Source organism: Canis lupus, chromosome 6 (assembly GCF_003254725.2).
Source record: "Canis lupus dingo isolate Sandy chromosome 6, ASM325472v2, whole genome shotgun sequence".
In the NCBI taxonomy this organism is placed as follows: domain Eukaryota; kingdom Metazoa; phylum Chordata; class Mammalia; order Carnivora; family Canidae; genus Canis; species Canis lupus.
This window is the reverse complement of record NC_064248.1, coordinates 26,277,376-26,301,484: the sequence shown is the minus strand read 5'-3', so window position 1 is coordinate 26,301,484 and position 24,109 is coordinate 26,277,376. Positions and strand designations below refer to the sequence as shown.

At 41.6% G+C, this 24,109-nt stretch overlaps 1 long non-coding RNA gene and 1 pseudogene across 2 annotated transcripts in view; both read right to left on the bottom strand.

The window, feature by feature from the left end:
* LOC112640327 (uncharacterized) overlaps positions 1-24,109 on the bottom strand; it is a 389,014-nt gene that overhangs the window by 333,459 nt on the left and 31,446 nt on the right. The gene's annotated exons all lie outside the window — the stretch shown is intronic.
* On the bottom strand, positions 13,129-13,656 carry LOC112640323 (nucleolar protein 16-like; annotated as a pseudogene).

Below are 24,109 nucleotides of genomic sequence, written 5' to 3'. Positions count from 1 at the left end.
TGTGTAGTATGTGCACACATCCCCCCATCTCTGTCCATGACAGTGATCAATAATCACTAGTCCTTTGATTCTTTTTTAAAGATTTTATTTATTTATTCATGAGAGACAGAGACAGAGGCAGAGACATAGGCAGAGGGAGAAGCAGGTTCCCTGCAGGGAGCCCGATGTGGGAATCGATCCCAAGATCCCGGGATCATGACCTGAGCCAAAGGCAGATGCTCAATCACTGAGCCACCCAGGTGCTCCAAAAATCACTAATCCTTTAAATACAGCCTCAGAAGGGTTCCTGGGTGGCTCAATTGGTTAAGTAGCTGATTCTTTATTTTGGCCTAGATCATGATTTCAGGGCTGTAAGATCAAGCCCTGCATCAGGCTCTGCATTCAGCACAGAGTCTCCTCGATATTCTCCCTCTCCCCCTCCCTTTAGTCCTTCCCCCACTTACACATACACTCTTAAATAAATAAATAAATAAATAAATAAATAAATAAATAAATAAATAAAATCTTAAATACACCTTCAGAGACCTTCCCAACATGGAAGGTCTTGTTCTCATTACAGGCTAACATCACTGTTACTCCTTCCCTCTAGTAGGTAAACTCCAAAATGCCACCGAATCATCCCCATCCCTTAATTTTCATGTCCTTATATAATCTCCTTTCTTGGCGTGAACAAGACCTGTGACTTACTTGTAGCCCACAGAATATGGCAACAGTGATGGGATGTCCCTTCCATCATTACTTACACAAGACTGACTTCCATCTTGCTAGTTGACTCTATTGCCTTCTTGGTTTCTGTGCTTTGAAAAAGAAAGTTGCCATACTGGAGATGCCCACAAGGCAAGGAACTGAGGTTGGCATCTAGCCAACAGCCAGCACAGGATTGAAGCCCTCAGTCCAATGACCCTCGAGGAACTGAACCCTGCCAACAACCACAAGAGCTAGAAAGTGGATCCTTCCCATTAGAACCCTGAGATGAAACCCCAGCCTGGCTGACACCTTAATGGCGGCATGTGAGAGAGTCTGAAGCACAGGAAGCAGCTAAGCTGCATCTGGGTTCCTGATCATGGCAACTGTGTGATGATAAGTGTGTGTTGTTTTAAGCTGCTAAATTTGGGTGTAATTACCATGCAGCAAAAGATAATTAATATATTTCCCCATTATGAACAATTTCAAAAGATGCACGTAACTATGTACCTCACAGAAAGAATGCTCCGTGGTATTTTAACTGTACACTTACCTGATAACAATTAAGCCTCATTCTGCTAACCTGTCTGTGGCCTCTAATGTTTGCCCTAATTAACTACGGACTGATTTCCTCAAACTAAAGCAAATCATCTCTCAACACTTTCTCTCTTCTTTCTGCTTATTTTTTTTTTATATCCTAATAAAGCAAGCTAATCTCTGGGAGCTAAATGGATAATTCTTATGCTATAGATTAAAATTACCTGAGTCACATAGATAAAATTTGCCCTTTTAGTTGGAGTTTCTGGCAAGTTGTACCAGGGATACCATGGTAACTGACACGATTTTACTAAATGTCTCCCTTAATCTTATTCATTAATGTAGAAAAATTGCCATCTCTACTTTCTCTCTTTAAAAAAAAAGAAAATTTAGGAGCACCTGGGTGGATCAGTTGGTTAAGCATATAACCCTTGATTTCTATTCAGGTCATGATCTCAGGGTCATGAGATCAAGCCTCACAGTGTGCTCCATGCTGAATGTGGCATTTGTTCAAGATTCCCTTTCTCTGTCTGTCCTTCCCCTACCCCCACTTGTGCACACATGCACTCTCTCACACTCATTCTCTCTCTCTAGAATAAATAAATAGGGACGCCTGGGTGGGTCAGTGGTTGAGTGTCTGCCTTCGTCTCAGGACGTGATCCCAGAGTCCTGGGATCAAGTCCCTCTCTGTGTCTCTCATGAATAAATAAATAAAATCTTTAAAATAAAATAAAATAAAATAAAATAAAATAAAATAAAATAAAATAAAATAAAATAAATAAAATAAAATAAAATAAAAAGGGATGACTGGGTGGCTCAGTTGGTTAGGTGTCTACCTTCAGCTCAGGTTATGATCCCAGAGTCCTGGGACAGAGTCTTCCGTCAGGCTCCCTGCTTAGCAAGGAGTCTGTTTCTCCCTCTCCCCCTGCTCATGCTCTCTCTCTCTCTCTCTCACTTGCTCTCTCAAATAAATAAAATCTTTTTTAAAATAAAATAAAATAAAATCTTCTTTTAAAAAAATGTAGAAATAAAAGGAAACAGGAATGGCTGGGTTGGAAGTGTAAAATTGGTTTTTGCCTAATTCTCCTTATTACTTCACACACGTTTCCCACTTCATGTTTATCATTTGATGATCAGCTTCTGTTTCATAGAAAGAAGCATATATTGCCTTGGTATTCACTTCTAACACTCCAGATGCCACAGACCAAGGATCTGCAAACCATGGCCTGTGGGTCAAATCTGGCCTATCACCTTTTAGAAAGTTTTACTGAAAAACAGCCACATCCATTCATTTGCATACCATCCACAGCTGCTTTTGCACTATAATAACAGAGTTCAATTGTGACAGAGACATATGACCCAAAAAGCCTAAAATATTTACTATCATGCTTTTCACAAAAAAAAAAAAAAATGGTTTTTGAATCCTGTCATAGGATAGAGAATGGCTATATTTCTTCAGGGCTGTGGGGCACCCCAACAAACATGAACAGGAAGCAGGAGACATGTGTTCTAGTTCTAGTCCCATAGCTATGTGACCATGCATTGGTCAGTTCCGTTCTCTGAGCTTCAGTTTATCCATCATAATTGTAGTAAATGGATTGGATTAGATTGCTTCCATTTTTGAATAACATCAACTCAAACAACTTTGGGTATAACATACATGTGAGCAGTCCTACTATTTTAAGGTAAAATGTAATGGTTTTGTTTTTCTTCCCTTTGTTTATTGCACTAGACAGCAAATTAAACCTTAAGTCTAAGCTCGCCTTGTCTTGGAGGAAAAGAACTAATTTCCATTTGGTTATGACTTTAAGCCATTAATATTTAGTACAAAAGAACCAGGGGAGAGGAGGCTTGTGTAGAGTAATTTTAATCACCACTCTTGTCATGACGAGCATCATCATCATCATATACCTTGCACCTATGATGTGCCAGGTACTGTCCTAAGTGTTTTAAATGCTTTAATTTTTAAATTTTTGCAGAAACACCACAAATTAGCTATTGTCATTAACCACATTTTACAGGTAGGGAAACTGAGGTACAGATACTAACACCTTGCCCAAAGTCACAAAGCCAGTAAGTAGCAGAGCCAGGATGCAAGCCCCAAGCAGCCTACCTCCAGAGCCCTTTCTATTAACTGCCATGCAATAAAAGAAAGAACATTCCTGTCCTTGACTGAGTGGCTTGAGTAAAAGCAATGGGAAGAGAAGAGATTCTCCACCTGTCTCACTCTCATTTAGACTAGAAGATACTGCCTAGGGCCATGCGGAGGAGAGATGATAAGAGATCGGAGAGTTAGGTAGTATGACCAGGCCCCCAAGCCACCTCTTGAGATTCTTGTGTTTCCTGACTGTTATCTCTCATCTGTAAGAGACAGTTTCCAAACACCCCCAAGCCTTTGGACAGCCTGCCCCCTCCTCCTCCGTTCCTGCACTTCTTCACCTGGCCAAATCCTCACAGTCACCATGTTGCTGGGCATCACCTCCTCCTGCGGCTCTCCCGACCCTCACCTAGACATCATCTTATAGCTTCTTGCAAGCCCTGCGTTATTCGGCAAGTTATATCTCCTCTCTGACCCATGCTTTTCACCAATAAGATGGGAATAATAATGGGCACATATAGGAGACAAAAAACAACAATTAGTTCTGTGTCTCATTTTTTACTTTGCTCCCAAATTAGTTGAGCTCTCCCCTACAGAGTAGGAAGTGTGTCTAATTCATTCCCTTAGTCACAGGCCCTATCATAGGACTTGACACTTAATACATGTTTGATGAACTTGGAAGAAAGGGAAGGAGGGATGTAATCCTTCACTCAAACATCTCCCAGTGTGAGGGGAGAAACAGATGTGTACACGAAGAACTCAAGCCATCTATATATATGAAAATTGTTATAAAAGAAACATTAAATAGAACCCTACAGAATCAAAGAAGAAAGAGCCATTGATGGCTGTTGGTGATACTGGGAAATACTTCAGAAGGAAGTTGATGGCTGGTAGGGAAGCAGGAACCTGCCAGGCATGGCAGACAGATCAGGGCATTCCAGGCAAAGAGAGGAGCACTACTGATGTGCTACTTGATGATCAAGCACACTTGATGATTCCCAAGCACAAGGATTAAGATCTTACAGAGAGTGATGGTTTGGGGGAAAAAAGAAAAAAAAAAAAGGTAGAAGCAGTAAAAGTGTTTAAGGAACATATGTCCTTAACGTGGAAATGAGATCAAGGGATACTGATAATGTATGGAAAAGTATGGCTATTTTATCTTTAGTAAATAACATAGAAAAGCTGAGAACACTGAAAAGATTATCGGTGATTTTTATAAGTCTTAAATTAGCAGCAATCAGTACTATACAACTCATTTTCCATTTGCTGCCTCAAGACCGCAGGAAATTTTTCCAGGATCTCCTTCCCCTGCATCTGCAATCAGATGCTTACAAATTCGTTTTGCTTTGTTGCAAATAACATGTATGCTAAGAGGCACTTTTCCTCTATAACTGTACATCCATCCAAATGGGTCTTTTCTGATTTTATGATTTGAATTTGTTGATGTAGACTGTTCCCCCACCCTAGGGGGGGTAGGAGGGGAGTCTCCCTCTTATGTCCCAGAGACACAGAGTTTGTAAAGCCCTATTCATTTGATGTCCTAAATAGTTGTTGACATTTATCAAGTGCTTATGATATGCTAGGCAAGGTGCTCCATGCCTAAGAACCATTACATCATGTAGTCCTCACAGCCTCCCTGTGAATACAGAAGCAGTCCGAGAATACTTCTCTTGTGGCTTCTATCCTCAAATGACAGATGAAGAAAGAGAGGACCAGAAATATGAGTGCACCTGAGGGGATCTGCCTGGCAGGTGGTAAAGTCAGATTTGAACTCAGGTTTGTCTGACTCCAGGGAAAGAGCCTTCGACCATAAAGCTTTGCTGACAACTCTGCTTGGCCCAAGGGAGTAGCGCCATCTCCAACCCCTTCCCAGCACTCGGGATTCTAGAACCTTGCCTGTCCTGGCAAAACTTTCCTGGCCAGACAGTACCCTGGGGCTCCCAGTATCTGGAACACATGGTTCAGAACCTCCTCCTGGAGATGGGGATTTTGGTGCCAAAGCACTCGTAAGCACCAGCTGGCGCTCCTTCTCCAAAACTCACTGAAACTGCTCCTACTCTACTATCCTCATCACCTCCCTTTTGCCACTAGCAACTTCTAGTTTCCTTGCAGATTAAACCCAAAGAAGGAGCTCATGTTTGTTGACCAAGATGCCTCCAGAAAAATGTTCAGTGCGTTTCTAGTTTTAGCACATAGGTGTTAATACACTCTGGCCAAATAGAGGCAGAGCTGGAACAGTCCCTAAGGGGCATTATTTATTTGATTCATGTAACAACAGACAGCATTTTTAATGCTGAGCGAGGTTTGCACCTTGCTCAGTGCTTTGTAGGCATTAGCTCATGGAATGCTCCAGGCTACCATAAGCTGTGGGTACTCACATCCCATTTTCCATATGAAGAAACTGAGGCAGGGGTGCATAAGTAACTTGGCTACAGTCCTGCAGCGAGCAAGTGGCAAGGAGTGAAAGGTTGCAGAATGATAGGGAAATAAGGAGTGAATGGTGCTCGTCTCTCCTACAAAGTTGATGCTGAGTGGGACAGTCTCCCACTCAGTTCTGCAAAAACACAAATGAGCACTGGGGAGGCAGATGCTCTCCTTCATTGCTAGTGTGGGAGCACACAGGGCTGCCACCCTCAGGGAGGGACAATGCGGCAATACCTATGCAGAACCACAAATGCATGTACAATTTGAGCCAGCAATTCTACTTCTGGAAATTTATCCTAAATACATGTGAAATCATGCATGTACAAGACTATCCATTGCAGTGTGTTTAGCCTAAGTAATAGTTGGAGACAACCCAACATCCATCTAGAGTAGACTAGTTAAATAAAGTATGGGCAACCTCTAATAGGGTACTGTGTGGTTGGAAATAAAAATAAGGAAGTTCTCCGTGTGCTGATATGAAAGGATATCCAGGGTATATAAGTAAATAACCCAAGATGCAAAACTCTGTGAAATAAGAGTCAAAATTATTATCCGTTAATATTTGCAAAGGAGCTCTGGACAGATACATAAATATGAAAAAAGTGATTTCTCATTGGCGGGAGGGCAGTGTAGGAAGAAGAATTTTCACTGTAATTTTCTTTTTTTTTACTTTTTAGTTTTCTAACCATGCAAATATATAATCTATATTCCAAAAAATAAGTAAAAGAAAATGTATTCCCAAAAAGACATTGTCCTGAGTTTGGCCAGTGAAGTATCTAGATCAAATATTAAAGGTAGATTTGGGGTTTGCAAGAGTCCTGAGCCTTCTAAATACTGCTTTTGTTGGCATCTTTTTTTTTTTTTTGGCATCTTGATCAGATATTTCGACATCGGACTGGAGTTTACATCTCTCTCCCAATTTTAACACCCATTCCTTAGTGGAAAATTTAGAGATTGATCATCTAAAAAATTTAGCAAAGGGAATGTGGTTATATTCTTTTTTTATAATAAATTTATTTTTTATTGGTGTTCAACTTGCCAGCATACAGAATAACACCCAGTGTTCATCCCGTCAAGTGCCCCCCTCAGTGCCCGTCACCCATTCACCCCCACCCCCTGCCCTCCTCCCCTTCCATCACCCCTAGTTCGTTTCCCAGAGTTAGGAGTCTTTATGTTCTGTCTCCCTTTCTGATTATTTCCCACACATTTCTTCTCCCTTCCCATATATTCTTATTTTGTACAGCAGATGCCTTTAATAACTAGCTTACTATTCCCCTTCCAAATGCTGGTGTTACTGATATGTAAAGGATTACATTAATAGCAGCTACATGTTAATAATTGATGATCTGTTTGCTTAACGTTCAGTTATTACTTGATGTAAGAAGTCTCTAGTGCAAAATATTCTTGGCTAATAGCTCAAATAAAATTGATCAAGTGAGGTTGGGTGGTTGTTGACTTTTTTTTTTTCCCAAATACCACAGCATTTGCCTAGTTCTTATCTGTAGATAAGAATATGTATCTGTGGCAATGCTTTTGGTCCACAAAATCAAAAGCCACCAGTATTAAGAAAATAATACTTGCATCCTTAAATAAAGTGGAAAGGCCCACCACTCTGACCCATAAACACCTCAGCACTTAGTATTATTCACAGAACAGTCACATCAGAAGTGAGAAGCCTCCTAGACAAGGAATATGGAGAGAAGTTCTCACAAGCACCAAAAGATGGTGGTTTCTGGGACATGTGGGGTGGCTCAGGGGTTGAGCCTTTGGGTCAGGTCGTGAACCCGGGGTCCTGGGATCAAGTCCCACATCAGGCTCCCCATGGGGAGCCTGCTTCTCCCTCTGCCTATGCCTCTCTCTCTCTCTCTCTCTCTGTCTCTCTGTGTGTGTCTTTCATGAATAAATAAATAAAATCTTTAAAAAAAAAAAAAAAGGAGATAGTTTCTGCACTCAAAATGCCATTCCTCGGGATCCCTGGGTGGCGCAGCGGTTTGGCGCCTGCCTTTGGCCCAGGGCGCGATCCTGGAGACCTGGGATCGAATCCCACGTCAGGCTCCCGGTGCATGGAGCCTGCTTCTCCCTCTGCCTGTGTCTCTGCCTCTGTCTCTCTCTCTCTCTCTCTGTGTGACTGTCATAAATAAATAAATAAAATATTTTAAAAAATGCCATTCCTCAAACTCTTCTTCACCCACACACATCTGCAGGACCACCTTCAGACCTGAGGTCCTTGGTCCCTCTGTCACTTGGGCTCTGCACCAGCACCATCAAAGCCTGACCATCACCCAAAACATCAACTCTCATCAGTAACACCACTCAGGCACCAGAGAGTCACTTCTCCCAGATTTTGACCTCTGTCCCCAAACCAGAAGGCAACTATGTCTGACAGGCTTGAAGGCTTGTGTGTAGTACTGAGGCCAAAGACTGAGATGGGCACAGCTGTGGAGTGTCAAAATGATCTGAGTGGCAGGAGCACTTAGGAAGAGAAAGGACAAGTTCAGTGACTTATTAAAGACTCAGATGGAGTAAATGCAATAGATTTTTGCACAGCATCATACCATCTCCCCATAGTACTAACTGCCTATTTTTGCTTCTCTCTGTGTTCCAATTTGCAGCTCTGGACCTTTGCAGGAAGCGGGACGGCATCTGCAATGGCTGAGGAGAATGCAATATTAAACAATTTATATTACTCTTAATTTCATATGTGCAGAAGTCTGGGCACAACATAGGACCCATGACACTGATTCTTGACATTGACAACTGAATAGGACACAGAAAATTAGAATTATGAATAGTTTTTAAATAAAAATTCATAGTAAAATCTAATTAAAATTTCAAAAATTATATTTCAACTTTATCTAAATTTTTAAAATATTTGAATATTTAAAGCATTCACATTTACTCATAATTTGTATTTTGCCCTTCATTTTTGATAAATGATATTGAGTACCTTAGGAAGAAGTAGCTTTTCTTGAAAACATGAAAAATAACTTTAATTTTTTAATTTTTATCCTGACTATAATGTACTTTCTTGGTGAAACTATATCCAAATGTTGAATATTTTGAGTCTGATATTTTATTTTAATCACTAAACCATTACTGTCAACAGATATAAATCAGTGAATATCATGATTATGAAAACAAGTGATTTTGCTAAAATGAAGGCAAGAAAAATAAAATTTATGGAATCTATATTTTAGGAATTATATGTATCTTTTTATACTCATCCAAACATTGCCTGCCAGCCCACCAACAGAATGTCTAGAAAGTGTCCAATAATTTGATTGAGTATATTTTCCCATCTTTTGACAGTTTGATATTTTGCCAACTTTTGCTCTTGTAAAACCTTAGCTTTATTTGAATTTTTAAATTTTGTCATTACAAAGGTTTTTTTTTACCAAGCTAGGAAAATGGAACATATATTGATTTATATTTAAATATGCAGACATACAGTATGTACAGCCTCTATTTGTATGTACTCTTAACCTAGACCCGGCAAATAGTTGGTGAGGACACACGTATCTGGATCTGCAGCACGCTAGGAGAGAATGGCAGTTGCATCCCTGACCACATTTGCCAAAAGTGCTCCTTTTAGGTAATATGTTATTGGAATGCTCATTGAGACTATGATAAGAAGGGGTGCCTGGAGGGCTCAGTGTCCAACTTTTGGTTACGGCTCAGGTCATGATCTCAGGGTCCTGGGATTGAGCCCCATGTCAAGCTCCCCACTTAGAAGGGAGTCTGCTTGTCTCTCTTTCTCTCCACCCTGCTGCTCATGTGCATACTGTCTCTCCCTAAAATAAAGAAATAAATCTTTTTTAAAAAATGAAATGTCCATCAACAGATGAATGGATGAATAAAATGTGGTATGCCCATACAGTGGAATATCATTTGGCAATAAAAAGGAGTGAAGTATTGATGTATGCTCCAACGTGGATGAATCTTTTTTTTAATATATTTTTTAATTTAAATTCAATTTCCCAACATACAGTATAACACCCAGCACTCATCCCATCAAGTGCTGTCCTTAGAGCAACATGGATGAATCTTGAAAATATTATGCTAAGTGAAAGAAACCAGTCACAAAAGACCATATATTGTACAATTTCAATTGCATATAGTTGAATCTATAGAGATAGAATCTACAGAGACAGAAATTAGATTAGTGGTTACCTACAGCTGGGAGATTGGTGAGAAATGGGGAGTAACTGCTAAATAGATATGGGGTTTCTTTCAGAGGATGAAAGTGTTCTACTGTGTGTGTGTGTGTCTTTCATGAATAAATAAATAAACTCTTTTTAAAAAATCACTACTGATTGTAGTGATGGTTGCACAACTCTGTGAATATACTAAAACCACTGGATTGTACACTGTCCGTGGGTAAGCTGTATGAAATCTGAATTACATCACAACATGGTAAAACAATACCAAAAAAAAAGAAACACCAGGATGAGAAACAGGGCCAATCCCATGGCTTTGGCTTTGTCATAGCCTGCCTGGTGCCCTCAGAATTTGTCCTTGGCCTGCCCCGGTCCTGGCTCCCTGCCTTGATGTCTGCACCCCACCACCCTAGAAAGAGGTAAAATCTCCCTCCCCCTCACCACTATTTAACAGAGGACTAACCTGAACTGGCGGGGGGGGGGGGGGGGGTGGCATTAAGCCTCACCCCGCACATTAGAAGCACTAGCGAGAATGAAATATTGTTCTCTAAACTAATGTGTAATCCTCACAGACAACACCTTATTACCGTTTGAGGAGCTGTGCCTTTAGGGCGAGCCCACTTTATCAATTTAGGGCCCTGCCTGGATGTCCTGCTATTAGTTCTCCTATTTGTGTTGCTCTGGGTCCCCTTGCCAGCACTGTCTGCCTTGCCCTCCCCACCTCCAAAGCAGTTCCCCTGGAATTTCCAAAAATCCCCCTGCGTGGACAGCCGGTGGGGGGGGGGGGGGGGCTGGCCTTCCTGGCAGCTCCAGGACTGTGCGTATTAACAGCCACGTGCCTGGATCTGCTGAAAGGGGCGGCTTAGGCCCATAAGCTCCTCACATACGGATGAATAATCACAGATAAAAACTACTTTCAAATATGATTAGGCTCTAACGGAGACAGAGAGAGGCAAGAGGGAGCACAGCTCTCACGAGCAAGGAGCTAGGCTTCCGATGCCTAGAATAGGCGATTAAGGCCTCTGCCGGAACCCCTGGGACTCTGCGAGGGAAAATATTACAGGGAATCGCAGCCTCCTCTGCTGCTCCTCTTTTTCCTCAAGCTACTACCCCCACCCCACCCCCCACCTTCCCGAAGCTTTGTGCTACTTCTTTCTGCAGGTTGTTGTTTCCCTCTGGGAACAAGGCTGCTCTCCCCGCTGTGACATCTCAGCTCCTTCATCCGAGCTGTCTGTCACTGACACGCACGTGTAAATCCAGTAGGGTGTTTGTTTGCTCTGCTTCCTTCTAGCTGATACTAGCGTGTGTTTCTTTACTGATGTATGCTTGTGCTGCCTGTGTCCCCACCATATACGAGCCCAACAATAATAGCTAAAACCCCAGTGACACTTACGCAGCAGCCTTCACATATATTAGCTCAGCGAACCTTCATGATAATCATATGAGTTAGGAGCTGTTGTAATCCCTTTTTATGGATGGGGAAATTAAGCCCTCCAGCCTCCAACCTAGTCAACTGTCTGCCCCAAAAGGCTGAAAATATTTACTATTTTATTCTTTCTAGAAAAGATTTGCCAGTCTTTTTTTTTCCCCCAAACTCAAATATTGTTTTATTTGAATTCTGATTTTGAGTATTACAGTTCCAGTGAGGGGCAGGTAAGGAGGGTGGTCGTAGGATACTTCCAGTGACACAATCATTTGTCAACAGCAAATCCCAGTGCCCTGGCCCTTCAGTGCACCTGGAAGTGAGGTGGTAAGGAACATGGGATTTGGCCTAACTCCAAATCTTTTGGGAGGTATCCAAACCTGGCTGCCCCATCCCTGGGAGCTAGAAGTTAGGATGGAGCATTCCCCCAACAGCTGCCTTGGGCTCAGCTCTGGATTCCCAAGGAAGGTGCCTGCACTCAAGCCCAGTCTGGTAGGGGACATCAAGCAGATGAAAAGGCAGTTATGACTGGTAAGTATTGCTAAGCAAGTCTGGGGTGTAGGGGCAACAGGATGGGTGACAGTAGTAGGAAAGGCTTCCTAAAATTGGCACCTGAATTGGGTAGAAACAATCGGACAGCTATTAAAGGCCAGAATTCGGAATGCCGTGTAAGATGTGTTCTGAGGCCGAATAAAAGCCCTCACAAGTAGGGAATCTGGCTGGCTCAGTCGGTAGAGCATATAACTCTTTATCTCAGGGTCATGAATTCAAGCCCCACATTGGGCGTGGAGCCTACTTATTTAAAGAAGGAAACAAAAAACACACTCAGCTGCAGATTAGATTCCAAAGGTTGTGTGCACTGCTCACAAGGGTTAGTCACTGTTAGGAGCTAAGCCAGCTACCTCCCATAGGAGGGGTTTCTGGGACCCTGTCAGTTTCCAGCCTGCCCTGACAGTATGGGACTGAAGAGGAGGATAGCAAGTGAAAGCCCAGGCTTAGCTGTTAGACCAACCTGACTTCAAACCTCACATTGACCTATGAAGCCTCAGTCTCCTTACCTATAAAATAAAGCCACAGACCTTAACAAGGTTTTATGTGAAATGACCTATGTAAAAACACCCAATTCTTTTGAAGAGCAGTAAGAACCAGATTAGAGGAGGAAACATTAGAAATGCGAGAGATTTGGTATTGTAATAGTTGAAGATATAGTGTTGGGGAGAGAGACCTGCCCAAGCACTCCAGGGTTAGCAGCAGGCTTCTGTAGAAGGGTGAATGCTGTGCAGGAAACCAAGGCAGAACAATGGAACCAAAATGGGACAAGAGGAGGGAGGCCACACCTAAGAGGGTGTGGGAATGCAGCACATAAAGGGTTAGATGGGCTCTCTGCCCTGAGTTGATTTTCACAGGGGCAAACCTGGGACCTGGCCATGAGGGGAACACATAACCATCAGAAAAATAAAATAGCCTTGTTTTATTATGTACAGACTGTATGTAAACCACCCACTGAAAACAGTAGGTTCTGGCTTTTTTCAGGGCCCTCAGAAGCCTCTTGGAGACAGTTCCTTCCCCAGAGAAGGGAATGTGAGTGTGTCTATTTGCATGTGTGTATAACCTTTTGATTCCATGGGATTTGACCAGCCTCATCTAGCCACATGCCCCTTCTTGCCTTAAACCCTGGCTTCCAGCTTCTCTGGTCCAGGAGGAGACCTCAGCCCCAGGGTAGGTATCAGCCAATCACTCAATCTCCATCTTCTTCTGCAAAGATTCAATGAAGGTTTGCCACTCTGCTGGGTAAAAACGCCTATAGAAGTTGATCTTAAAAAAAATAAAAATAATAAAAAATAATAAAATAAAAAAAAATAAAGAAGTTGATCTTATTCCGAATCTGTTTTGGGGTATCTTGATAGTAATTCTTCTCGTCCCGGGCCATAGCCTTGTCCTCCCCGTTATTCTCCACCATGTAGTGCACATAGTCAATAAGGTCTCGAGACAGTGTGTTTCCTTTCTTTTCTGGGAGGCTGGCTTCTGCCTCTAGGTCATTGAGCACATAGGGCTTCCGCACAAGCTCCTTAGGCCTCTCCTCTATGTCCACCTCCATGGCCTTCACCTTTCTCTTTTGGAGGGGTACTGCCTTGTTGGGGTCCATAGCCAACCCCATCTCGGCCAGGTTCTGCCGCACGGATTTAGCGTGGTCCCAGGCATGTTGGATGTGGGAACACTCAATCCGTGGCGCTGCTTTCCGTCAAGCATTCCGGTTCAGACTCTTCCGGTTAACATTGTAACCGAATTTTTGTCTCCTGGTCTTCCCCTTGGCCTTGGGCATTGCAATGACCACCGAAATGCGACCAGGCGTCTCTCCCTCGCAGCACCAGATTTGCCAATCTTTAGTCTAGAAACCTCCCAGGACCAAACAGAACCAGGGTCCTTCAAGAAATCATTAACATAGGGTCCCCCTGGGACCATTGAACCACTAGTGACCATTTATTCATTCGTTCAACAAATATTTATTGAGCACCTACTGTATGCCAGGCTCTGTGCTTGGTGTTTTGAGTTTACAAGGTTAAAGAAAGTTAGGCAGGTTCCCTGCCCCTTTGGAGCTTTGCTTGGTGGGAGCAGGGGGACAGAAATTAGTACGATAATCACATTAATAAAATGGAAAACTCTAAGTGTGATGAGCATTACCATGGAGACTTACTTCTATGGTGCTTTAAGAACATTCAACAGTGAGATTTTTAGCCAGATTGGTATAGGGTATGCAGTTCAGGAAGACATCCCTCAGGAACTAACCCTACTTCACCCCCAGAAGACTGAGAGGGGGTAATTGGATAAGGAAGAGAGTAGTATGTTTCAGGTATGATGAAGGGAGCATGGTACACTCCAGGCATTAAAATGCCCAATGTGGCTAAGGCTGCAACAGAGAAGAGGACATTGTCCAAGGTGATTTCAGAGCACACAGGACCTTACAGGCCACTTTAGACCAGGTGTTTAATGTCTAATGAAAGAAGGTGATGCTTAAGTATGGTCCAGAGTGATGAGAAAGAGCCAAGCACAGGAAGACAGCACTGCAGATAAATGGAGCAGCCGACATATTATGTACAGATTGTAGAACAGAAAATGTACCCTTATAAAGGGGAGAATGGGTGTTACCTCTTTAACTAAGGGCTCAAGCTGGAAATCACCAAGAGGGGGACAAAGATGTTTATGTGCCTCCTGGCATCATGCAATGTGAAATACATGGTAATGCCCCAAAGGTGTCACCAGTGGCCAAAAGGTGTCACCTCAATCTAATCAAGGCTCTGAGGCAAACTTCCAGTGTGCAGGGAGATACAGGGGACAGGGGAACAAGTCAAACCACACCAAGAGAAAATGGCAGAAAAATCCTGATGTGGAACATTCTAAAAGACACCCGGCCAAGGTTTTTCTAAAAGTTAGTGCTTTCTACTTCAATTTTAAAAGAATTTTAAGCCAATATCAATGTAAAGAGGGAACTCTGCGAGACCTTCTACATAAAGATATCCACAGATCATTAAAAAAAAAAAAAAAACACTTTGTCAGACCACATTCCTCCATTTTCTGTCAGAAAATATAATACTTGCATCTATACATGGCCAATCCATACTCTTTGCTCCTCAGCAGTCATGATTTCCATGGAAACTAGAACAACAATGTTGACCTAGGGGTCAGGCTTTGCCCAGAAATTGGAGAGGTAGGGAATGAGGCCAGAATTGGTGGATTTCCCTTGGCCCTCAGTTTGAGGCTGGAGATCGAGATTGCTACCAACTCAGTTCTTTTAAATTGAGTTTCCTCTTCCGTAATCTTTACTAATGCAAACTTTTGAAGAAGATATTGCTTTGGGGAAGTTTATAACAGCTGTAAAGATCTCTATTAACCATCCTTTATCAGTGAGATAAAGACCAGCTGTTTCACTAATTGCCCTTAACTGCTTGGGCTTGATTATTAATGAATGCCCTTGCCTTGAGTTCAAACAGCTTAATTAGCTAAAGTTAAGTGTTTCCAATAAATTTACTAACCTATGATAAGCTTTTCTTTAATAGGAAACGTGCAGTTCTTAATTAAATAGAATAATTTACAACTCCACGTCTATTATAAGTAATGGTTGCCCAGTTACCATGTTACCTAATTAGGTGATATTGAAATTCTTCCAAAGGGGAACTGAGGGCACAGTTGAACATGCCCTTGAACAAACCAATTAGTTAGCAGCTCATCAAAAATGTGCAGTGTGGAGTTCTGGACAGATCATGGCATTGGCATCTGGACTGGAATCTCTCCTCGGCCCCTCATAAGACTCCTGCTGCCCCACATATAATATGGGGACCTGACTCTCTGCAAAGCTTATAGGGAGGTAGGTTGGATAGCATTTCCAATTATTTAAGTAAAAGAAGAAAAAGACAAGTGAATGCTCTCTTTCAAGTCCTATAGATGACATCTGTAGAGGCAAAAGTATTCCCAGTGGAGATGTCTGGATAACGTGCACAAAAACCAAACCCCTCCATTTAATCATGAAAAAAACATCTAGCATACTCAGGTTGGGGAACTTTCTACAGGTTGCCTAGCCTGTAGATGCAAGACTGTCAAGGTCACAAAAATAAAGAGTGAAAAACTGTCACAGACAAAAATTCATGACAGTTAAATGCAATGTGGTACCATGGATCAGATCCTGGACAGAAAGAGATCACTAATGAAAAAATTGGCAAAATCCAAAGCAAGTCTGGAATTTAGTTAACAGCAATGTCCTGGTGTCTGTTTCTGAGTTTTAACAAATATATTAGGAAGGTTAGATATTAACAACAGAGGACATGGGGGACAGGGTAGGGAGGTTAACAGTATATGGGAACTCACAGTACTATCTTTATAAATTTCTGCAAGTTGAAAATAATTCCAAAATAAAAATGTGTTAAATACTGCTTACCTATTAGGTAAGAGTAGCTCAAAAACAGGTTTGCCCAACTGATGAATGCATAAATACAATGTAGTATACTTGTGCAATGGAATATTAATCAGCCATAAAAAGGAATGATGTGCTGATACATGCTAAATGTGAACTTTTCAATGAACCTGGAAAATCTTATGCTAAGAAAAAGAAGCCAGACACAAAAGGCCAAGTATCATACAATTCCATTTACATGAAATATACAGAATAAACAAATCCATAGAGACACAGAGGTAGTTAGTGATTGCCAGGGGTCGGGGGAGAGGAGAATGGGGAAAGATTACTTAATGGGCACTGCGTTTCTTTTGGGGGGTAATGAGAAAATTCTGGAAGGAGATAGAGGCGATCGTTGCATGACACTGTGAATGTACTAAATGTCATCAAATTGTACACTTTACAATGGTTAAAGTGGTAAATTTTATGTTGTATGCATTTTACCACAGAAATAAAAAATAATTCTGTTGTATTTATTGACATGATTGGCACAATTTTATAAAGACCTTTCCTTGAGCTTTTCATTGGGAAGCCTCACTTTTGTCAGAGGAGAGCCTTGAGTGCATCTCCAAAGGTCCCAACAGGTAACGGTCCTCTGTCTGGTGGGAAGGAAGTAAGACTGGTTCTGGGCGAGGCCAGTGGTGTTTGAGCCACTTCCATGGAGCAAGCGGCTCATCCGTAGTGAGCAAGGAATGTGCACTGTCTGCAGGCTGCTGGCTGAAATATGAATTTGCTTAATGACTATGCTATACCGAATGGTTCTTGGTGTCCAATGCCTCTTCTAGTTTTAAATTCATGTCTGTTTGCCTTTCACATTTCTATAAGAATTCAGGAAACTCTTGCTCATCAGAGTACCAAATAGGGTCAAGAAAAAGGGTAACCTGAGGACACCTGGGTGGCTCGGTGGTTGATGTCTGCCTTCAGCTCAGGTCGTGATCCCAGGGTCCCAAGATCGAGTCCCACATCGGGATCCCCATAGGGAGCCTGCTTCTCCCTCTGCCTATGTCTCTGCCTCTCTCTCTGTATCTCTCATGAATAAATAAATAAAATCTTAAAAAAAAAAAAAGAGGGTGACTGGAGGTTGCCAAAGGTTCATAATTTCTGCCCAAAGGCAACATAAAAGTTCCCAGAACATTCCACCCCACCCCACATGGCAGTTTGGTCGCACTTGAAGCGCTCAGCTACAAATCTCAGGTAAAACCCCAGGCAGATCTGTCTCGGAGTGGGCAGTGCCATCTTCAAGCAAAAGAGAGGACCCGAGAATAAAGAGAATGAAACCCCATCTTGTGTCTGTACTGGGTTGAATAGTGTCTCCCAAAATTCATCTCCACCCAGAACCTGACAACATGACCTTATTTGGAACTAGGATCTTTGCAGATGTGATTAGGTAAATTAGGATTTAGGTCATTATGGAGGAGGGTAGGCCCTAAATCCAATGGCTCGTGTAAGTCAGTTGGAGAAGGACAAACATTATATGTTCTCATTCATTTGGGGAATATAAATAATAGTGAAAGGGAATATAAGGGAAGGGAGAAGAAATGTGTGGGAAATATCAGAAAGAGAGACAGAACGTAAAGACTGCTAACTCTGGGAAACGAACTAGGGGTGGTAGAAGGGGAGGAGGGCGGGGGGTGGGAGTGAATGGGTGACGGGCACTGGGTGTTATTCTGTATGTTAGTAAATTGAACACCAATAAAAAATAAAAATTAAAAAAAAAAAAAAAAAAGAGATCTGGGGGCAGCCTGGATGGCTCAGCAGTTTAGCGCTGCCTTCAGTCCAGGGCCTGATCCTAGAGACCTGGGATCGAGTTCCACGTCGGGCTCCCTGCATGGAGCCTGCTTCTCCCTCTGCCTGTGTCTCTGCCTCTCTCTCTCTCTGTCTCTCATGAATAAATGAATAAAATCTTTAAAAAAAACAAAAAGAGATCTGGACACAGAGACACAGCAGGAGAGATGGGAAAGGCCATGTGACAGTGGAGGTAGAGATCAGAGTGACGCATCCAAGCCAAGGGTTGCCAGCAACCACCAGAAGCTAAGAAGAAGGAAGATCCTCCCCTAAAACCTGCAGAGGGAGCATTGCCCTGACAACACCTTGATTTTGTATTTCTGGCCTCCAGAAGTAGGAGAGAACAAGTTTCTAGGCCACAGTTTGTAGTAGTTTGTGACCTCAGCCCTAGCAAACAGATACAGGGTGTATATCCCATGTAGCCTAGGGACCTCCATTTTATTGTAATAGAAAGAATCCAAGGGCCACGTGGCCTGAGAGAGTATACATCTCCAATGTTGGCAGACCCAACAACATTGTTTTAAAGATGGTGTGGATGAAATGCAAAAGAGAATGATTTTGTGGTCACACTGAAACCAATCATGGTTAATGACTGTGCATTCACGAATATACACGGGTAAAGGCATCCAGGAGGTGTGATTTTTAACAGTTCACCTGCAAGGACACCAGCCATTAATTAGGTTGGTTATTACTACCCCTCTCTGCTCAATGAAACCAGACGAGGCCTAGAATAAGGAAAGTATTTGCTCAAAATCACATCACCATTATAAGTATCATCTGCACTTTGTAATAAATCCCACCATCACATATTTAGGCAGAGCCTTGAACATTTTCCCAAAAAAGCTCTTGCATCATCCCATGAAACCCTCACATAAACCATGGAACAAAAATAATATGGGAATGTTTATCCCTGTTTCTCTGATTAAACCAACTGAGGTTGAGAGAAGGGTTTTTTTTCTTTCTCTTTCTTTCTCTTTCTTTCTCTTTTTCTTTCTCTCTTTCTCTTTCTCTCTTTCTCTCTTTCTCTCTTTCTCTCTCTCTCTCTCTCTCTCTCTCTCTCTTTCTCTCTTTCTCTCTTTCTCTCTTTCTCTCTTTCTCTCTTTCTCTCTTTCTCTCTTTCTCTCTTCTCTCTTTCTTTCTTTCTTTCTTTCTTTCTTTCTTTCTTTCTTTCTTTCTTTCTTTCTTTTCTCTCCCCTTTGCTCATGTCCCCAGCCTGCTCTCTCCCTCTCTCTGGTAATCCCTTTTGACAACCTAGCATATTCTTCCAAATTTGTCTCTATTTTCATAGAGTCACATGCAAATACGTGTATTTACACACCCTATACAATCCACAAGCATTTGTCATTTTATACACACTTTGCTGGTTCCTGTTTTCTCATTCTACAATACGCCGTGGAAATCCCTCCAAGGCATCTGGTATTACTCTAATTCATCGCTTTTTAATGGCTGCACAAAATTCTATGGTGTGGATGTCCTGTAATTTATTCAATCATTAACGAGCATTCGCATGTGTCCCCTCTTTTCCAACTACAAACAATGCTGCAATAAATATCCTCTCTACAAATGTCCTTATGCACCAGGGCTTTTTATTTCTATGAGATGAAGTCCCAGGAGAGAGATTGCTGGATCAAAGAGTCTATGTATTTCTTTTTAACTGTTTTTAATAGAACAGAGCAAGAGAATAAGATTGTGGTTATATGGGGAGGAGCTTGCAGGGGGCTTTGGTGGTATTGGTGATGATCTCATTCTTAGTCTCACAAATGCTTATTTTATCTTTTTTTAATAATTTGCATGTATGTTACTACCCTTATGATTTTAGGTATATTGAATATTATATAATGATTTTAAATAATCTGCATATTTTAATTTGAACAAATGTGGCCAAGCTGTGGCCAGCTGAAAGAATTCTTGTCTCCATCAATGATGTAAGACAGCAACCATCTCCCTGCTTCCCCATCAGTAGTAGATATGAGTGTTCTCTTCCATTTTCTTCCCAAGACCGAGAAATTCATCTCACTGTTACTTTAATTTACATTTCTTTGACACTGGTGAGTTTGAGCACCTTTTCTAACGTTAGTTGTCCATTTGAATGGATATAAATGGTATTTTAAATGCTCTTAAAAACCCTTTCTCGTTAAGTAAAAAGGGGAAGGCTGATGCTCAGCTCTCTTAATCTCCCCTCCCTAAAAGATAAAGCTCAGAATCTTCAAATACCACGAACAAAAAACTTAATCAACATAAATTGATTCTCTTTCATCAAAATTCCAGACTCCACGATGACATGAGCAACCCACAGGGAGATCCCACATGACACCCAAGACCCCTGAAACACCAGGCATAAATGTCACCTTCCTTTGGGAATTGATGAGACTAGCAGATCATGGCCTCTGCAAGGCTCAAACTAAGGGCTGAATTATGTCACCCCAAAATCCATATGTTAAAATCATAACCCCCAAGGGTGACAGTATTTGGAAGTGGGATTGGAAATAAAGGTAGAACCCTCATAAATAGGAGTAGTGCCCTTATAAAAGAGCCCCCAGAGAGCTCCCTTCCCATGTCTACCCTAGGAGGACACAGCAAGAGGACAACCACCTATCAACCAAGAAGCAGGCTCACCAGCCCCCAAATCAGCCAGTGCTTTGATCTGGGACTGCCCAGCCTCCAGGATTGCGAGAAATAAATTTCTGTTGTCTACTAGCTACCCAGTTTAGAGCATTCTCTTCTAGCAGCCTGAATAGACTAAGATACCAAGTGAGTGTGTCCTTTCGTGAATGAGAAGCTACCTAGCCTCCCTGTGGGGCAGTTGGAACCCCCACCCAGCTGGCTTGATCCCTTCTAGCACCACTCTCTCCTTATCTGTCCTGACTTGCAGGGGGTGATGTTCTTACAAGAGCTCAACTCATCATCACACCATGCCTTCCTTTTCTCACGGTATAGTACACCACGGACATCTCCAGAAAAAAAAACAGCTAGAGAGCTCATCTTTTTTAACAGCTATACAACATTCTATAGTATAGATTTACCAAATTTTATCTGGTAATTTGCTATTGATGGACATTCAGGGCATTCCCAGTTTATTTTTCCTTGTGACAAACAATGCTGTCATAAATAAATTTTCTTGTATGTATATCTTATATGTATATCTAATTCGGGATCAGATTTTATAGACATTTATCTTTTAACTTTTTCACCATACGCTCTTCAGTGCCAGACATTATTGATTATGGTTGTTGCTGTTTGTTTGTGTGACAAAGTCTGAGGGGTTAAAAATGAGAAGGGAATTTCATTGTAATGTTGGAATTTTTTTTTTTAGCTACCTTCCACATAGAGATCACTTGTAATTTTATAGCTAACATTTAATTTTTATAGTTTCCCATTCTTTTTAATCAACTGAGTTATTTGCTTTTTTCCCTCTTCCTGGAATTAGCTATTATTACACACTATGATAGATAATACAGATTAAAAATTGCATTGATTTTTTTTTAATTTCCAATGCCCTCTGAACAGCTGATTCCTTGCGGTTATTTGCAAGCAAAAAGTTGAATTTGATATGGACCCTGCCTGCAACTGGCTTCCAATCTTAGAGGAACATCATAACATATATGAATAAGTACAATTAATAAGATTGAATAGCACAGCATAAGCATAAATGCAGTACTCATGGGACTCAGAGACAGGGAAAGCTTGGTTTACGCAGTAAGACAAAGGCAATGTGAGGCGCCCATCCAATTTTGACATATGGAAATGAGGGAAGAACTGCAAAAAGGAGAAGCAATGTTTCTTTCCTTTTCAAATCCCTGGCCAAGATTAAAAACAAGTGACCTTGAATTGCAAATGTGCATTGACTATGGGTGACTGCTAGGGAAATGCATGCGTGGTAGTCCACATCCAATGAATGCATTACACATCTTTATTATACGACATATCAGTCAATTCGTGACAGGAAGTGAAGACATGGCACATTTTCTCGATCTAGCTATATGACAGCATCACATGGAAATCAGTTTAGTGACAATATCGAAAGAATGAAAGAGCGAAAATGTATTCTAATAAACTTCATTCATTCAATAAAAGATCTTCGGTATAGGAGATAACACAGTGAGAAAGACAGCAAAGCTGCCACCTAGTGTGAGGTTTATAGCCCAATAAGGAGCATGGACAAGCAGAGCAATAAAAAGAAAGTTTTTGCCAGACTTGCTTTCTTTTTTTTTTTTTTTTTTTTTTTTTTTTTTTTTTATTTTTATTTTTTTTATGATAGTCACAGAGAGAGAGAGAGAGAGAGAGAGAGAGAGAGGCAGAGGGAGAAGCAGGCTCCATGCACCGGGAGCCCGATGTGGGATTCGATCCCGGGTCTCCAGGATCGTGCCCTGGGCCAAAGGCAGGCGCCAAACCGCTGCGCCACCCAGGGATCCCCAGACTTGCTTTCTTAATACCATTCTCCTATACAAGGAACCAGAGCTCCTCAGAAAAATGGATGATTCTAGGTGGTGCAGGGAAAATATGAGATGAGCCTGGAGCATCTTAAAGTGACAAAATATAAGAAAGACCTTAGACACCTAACTCTGGGAAATGAACAAAGGGTAGTGGAAGGGGAAGTGGGTGGGGGGTTGGGGTGACTGGGTGATGGGCAATGAGGGGGGCACTTGGGGGGATGAGCACTGGGTGTTATGCTATATGCTGGCAAATTGAACTCCAATAAAAAAAATTAAAAAAAAAAAAAAAGAAGAAGAAGGAAGACCTCAAGAAACGGAAGGAGGTAGTTCAAGGGGAGCCAATCTGAAAGAGGCCCCAGTGGCCGAAGCTGGAATGATGTGAACAACAAAATAAATAATGTAGTATTGGCTTATAACCCAAAGTAGAAATATACACGAGCTCATGCTCGTGTAAATAAATGGTTGAATAAATAAACACACTGAGTGAAAAGGGGCAAATCTTCCGTTCAGAAGAATTCCAATTTCCCTCCCTTGGCTGTGGACTGGACTTAGGAACTGGCTGCTAACAATCAAGGAAAATAGTTTGAGTCTGAACAGGGAAACTAGTAACCACGCAGTGGAGAAGCCTGACTGACGCTGCCTTAACTCCATGTTCAAGATCAGCATCGCTATGGGTTAAGTCATGTTGGTGGCATGTACCTCCACGCTCTTCCTCCCAAAAATCCATCACCTGACCTAAAATGTGTGAAAAGGTTTCAGAGAAACCCAGATTGAGAGACATTTGACAAAACACCTGCTCCATCCTCCTCCAAACCATCAAGTCCATAAAATGCAATGTGGTGGAAATAATCAAAGTGCCCATCAGCAGATGGATGGAGATAGAAAATGTGATACATACATACTGTGGAGTATTATTCAGCCACAAAAAAAGAAGGAAATCCTGCCATTTGTGACAACATGGAAGGATTTTGAGGGTGTTATGCTACATGAAATAAGTCAGATGAAGACAAATACTGTATGATCTCCCTTTTACATGGAATCTAACAACACTGAACTCATAAAAACTGAGTAGAATAGGGACACTGGGTGACTAAAGGTTGAGCGTCTGCCTTCAGCTCAGGTCATGACCCCGGGATCTGGGATCGAGTCCTGCATCGGGCTCCCTGAGAGGAGCCTGCATTTCCCTCTATGTTTCTGCCTCTCTATTTCTCTGTCTCTCATGAATAAATAAATAAAATCTTAAAAAAATAAAATAAAAACAGTAGAATGGCAGTTGCCAGGGGCTTGGGGATGGGGGAGAGAAGGAGATGTTGGTCAAAGGGCATAAACTCTCAGTTACCAGGGGAATGAGTTCTGGGGATTTAAGTTACTACAGTTAACAATACTGTGTTGTATAAATGAAAGATACAATGAGAGCAGGGCTTTCATGTTCTCACCATAACAACAAAATGGTAATTATGGTTCTCACCGTAACAACAAAATGGTAATTATGTGAGATTTAACCTTATTTTGGCAAATATTTCATAATATACATGCATTTCAAATCATCACATCTTACACTTTACACTTTTATGATATCATATATCAATTATATCTCAATAAATCTGTAAATAAAATAAAATG